The sequence below is a fragment of the Elephantulus edwardii genome, unplaced genomic scaffold (assembly GCF_000299155.1).
Source record: "Elephantulus edwardii isolate Elephantulus edwardi_28Jun2011 unplaced genomic scaffold, EleEdw1.0 scaffold00139, whole genome shotgun sequence".
NCBI classification, from domain to species: Eukaryota; Metazoa; Chordata; class Mammalia; order Macroscelidea; family Macroscelididae; genus Elephantulus; species Elephantulus edwardii.
The window spans coordinates 7,260,204-7,263,346 of record NW_006399889.1 but is presented as its reverse complement, the minus strand read 5'-3'; the positions used below and the strand labels follow the sequence as shown (position 1 = coordinate 7,263,346).

General features: G+C 43.0%; 1 pseudogene; it reads right to left on the bottom strand.

Moving 5' to 3' along the window:
* Positions 1-2,010: 2,010 nt before the first annotated feature.
* On the bottom strand, positions 2,011-2,637 carry LOC102854586 (annotated as a pseudogene).
* Positions 2,638-3,143: the final 506 nt, after the last annotated feature.

Here is a 3,143-nt window from a genome sequence, read left to right as displayed (position 1 = left end):
CCAGAACACTAGTGCTTATGCAAAACTTTTACCTAGACCAAGAGGTTGTTGTGTGGAGGGAACATTGCAAGAAAGGAGAGTATCAGGATGTGCCCTTTTCCCATACCTATTCAATTTGTATGCTTAGCAATTAATTTGAAAAGCTGGACTCTAAGAGAAAGAATGTGGCATCAGGGTTGGAGGAAGCAGATCTGAGTTAAGCAGATGACACAACCTTGTTTGCTGAAAGTGAGGAGAACTTGAGGCACTTGCTACAGAAGATCAAGGACTGACGCCTTCAATATGGATTGTATCTCAACATAAAGAAAAGTAAGGTCCTACCCATAAGGCTAACACTCACCATTATGACTGGTGGAGAAGGGATTGATGCGGTCAACAATTTCATCTTCTGATTGAGTCAACAATTAATGCTTTTGGTACCAGCAGTCAGAAAGTCAGGAAATGTATTGCATTGGACAAGTCTTCTGTCAGGGGCTTCTCCAGAGTACTGGAGAGCAATGATATCAGTTTGAACTCTAAGATGTTCCTAATTCAGGCTATGGACTTCTCACTCACCTGTTATGCATTGGAGAGCTGGACAATGAATAAGGATGACAGAAGGATTGGTGCCTTTGAGTTGCGGTGCTGGAGAAGAGTATTCAATGCCCAAACTCCCAAACATATATATGTCTTTGAAGAAGGTGCAGCTGGAGTGCTCTTTCGAGGCAAGGAGGCCAAAGCTTCATTTTTCATGCTTGGACATATAGCTAGGCAAGACTATTCATTGGAGAGGGACGTCTTGCTTGGAAATAGGAAGAGTCAGCAAAGAAGAAGATGTGCAATGAGATGGATTGACACAGTTACTGCAGCAATGGGCTCCAGTGTTTCAGAGATAGAGAGGATGACACAGGATAGAGCAGGGCCCTGGTTGGCTGTTCATAGGGTCACTATGAGACGTACTTGACTTGAGTGCACCTAACAACACTCAATACTGTTGTACGTATAGAAAATTCAACTCATTGCCAAAGACTTGGAACCAATTTAGCTCTGTCTGTTAGATTTCCAGGGCTGTAAATCACATGAAAAGAGACTGTCCATCTTTATTTCTGGGGTTGTTGGTAAATCAGTACTGCCAGAGGAGGGGTGGCCTTCGGGTTAACAGCACAACTCCCTATGTACTATCCCACCACAGCGGGAAATCCAGATGAATCCACAAATAAATTCTGCATGTAGTTTAAAAATAAACTAATTTGTTGAATTGAAAGCCAACAGAGTCAATTGTATTTTGTGAAATCAGTTGTGATTTTGATATATTATTGTTGTTAGGTGCCATAAAGTTGAGTATTACTCATAAAGACCCTATGAACAACAGATCTGAACTCTGTCCTATCCTGTCCCAATTTAAAATCTCTGACACACTCTATCCTATTGCTGTAGTCACTGTGTCAATCCACTTGGTTGAGGGTCTTCCTCTCTTTCATCATCTTTCCAACCATGATGTCCATCTCCAAGGAATTGCTTCTCCTAGCAATATGCCCAAAGTATGCGAGATGAAGCTTCACCATTCTTGCCTCCTAGGAGCACTCTGGTTGTACCTTCTCCCAAACATATCTGTTTGTTCTTTTGGAAGTCATGGCTACTCGGTACTCTTCTTCAATATCACAGTTCAAAGGCATCAATTTTTCTTCCTCCATTATTATTCATTTTCCATCTTTCAGCAGCTTAGCAAGTGATTGAGAAGACCATTGATGAAGTGTACCTTAGTCCTCAAACTGACATCATTGCTCCTTAATAATTTGGTTAGTTCCTTTTTTTTTTAGAATAAACACCTTTAATACATGTGCTAAAATGGGAGGGAGATTTATTTGCCTTTCCGTGCTTCAGCAGCTTAGCAAGTGATTGGAAAGACCATTGATGAAGTGTACCTTAGTCCTCAAACTGACATCATTGCTCCTTAATAATTTGGTTAGTTCCTTTTTTTTTTTTTTAGAATAAACACCTTTAATACATGTGCTAAAATGGGAGGGAGATTTATTTGCCTTTCCGTGCCTTGATTTTCCTCAGGTAGAATTCCAGCTCCTTACCCTCTAGCACATAACCATCTGCGTGGCCACACTGGCCTGGCCGGGAAGCAATACATGCAAGAAGCCTGCCCTGTTGGAACTGCTCCTCTAGAAGACTGCTGATATTTGCATTCTTTTTCTTTTCATCGTATTTTTTCTGAATTTTCTTTGATCGCTTTTTGTTTAAAATCTCTTCTTCCTCAGGAGTCAGCTTAGCCCCCTTCTTGCGGCCCAGGGGTAGCGCATAGTGGGACTCATAACACTGGTGGTACGGTGTACTATCAATAAGCACGATGCAGTTCTTCACTAGGGTCTTGGTTCGGACCAGTTCATTATTGGAGGCGTTGTAGACAACATCAATTAGCCTTGTTTAGCGAGTACAACATTCATAGCCCCAGGAGAAGTTCCCCACATCCAGTCTTAGGGCACTGTACTTCTTGTTGCCTCCTCTCACACGAACTGTGTGTATATGGCGGGGCCCAATCTTCGTGCTGGCAGCCGGGCGTCTCAGCTCATACTTCTGCTTCTTGTGGTAGGGCTTTTTCTTGCCCCCGGTCTTGCGGCGCTTGTGCCAGTTGTCCCGGGAGATGCCCATGGCACCGCGCTGCCTACAAAGAGCTTAGTTCCTTGACTGTAGACTTTCCAAGTGCAATACATCTCCTGATCGCCTGACTGCTGGAACCATGTGTGTTGATTGTGGATCCAAGTAATATTAGTAATATAATACTTGTTCCAATATATATGCAGAACAAATTATCTAGGAGGCTGGACTCTTTGAGGAGATATATGGCATCAGGATTGGATGAAGACTCATCAACAATCTGCATTATGCAGATGACACAACTCTGCTTGCTGAACCTGAGGAGAACCTGAAGCACTTGCTGCAGGAGGTCAAGCACTGCAGCAATATGGATTGAAGCTCAACATCAAGAAAACAAAGATTCTCACCTCTGGGCCGCTTGGCAGCATCATGATAAATGGTGAAGAGATTGAGACTGCTAACAGCTTTAGTTTGCTTGGCTCTACAGTCAACACTCTTGGTACCAGCAGCCAGGAAATTAAAGATGAATTGCATTGGGAAAGTCTGCTGTCAGCGACCTC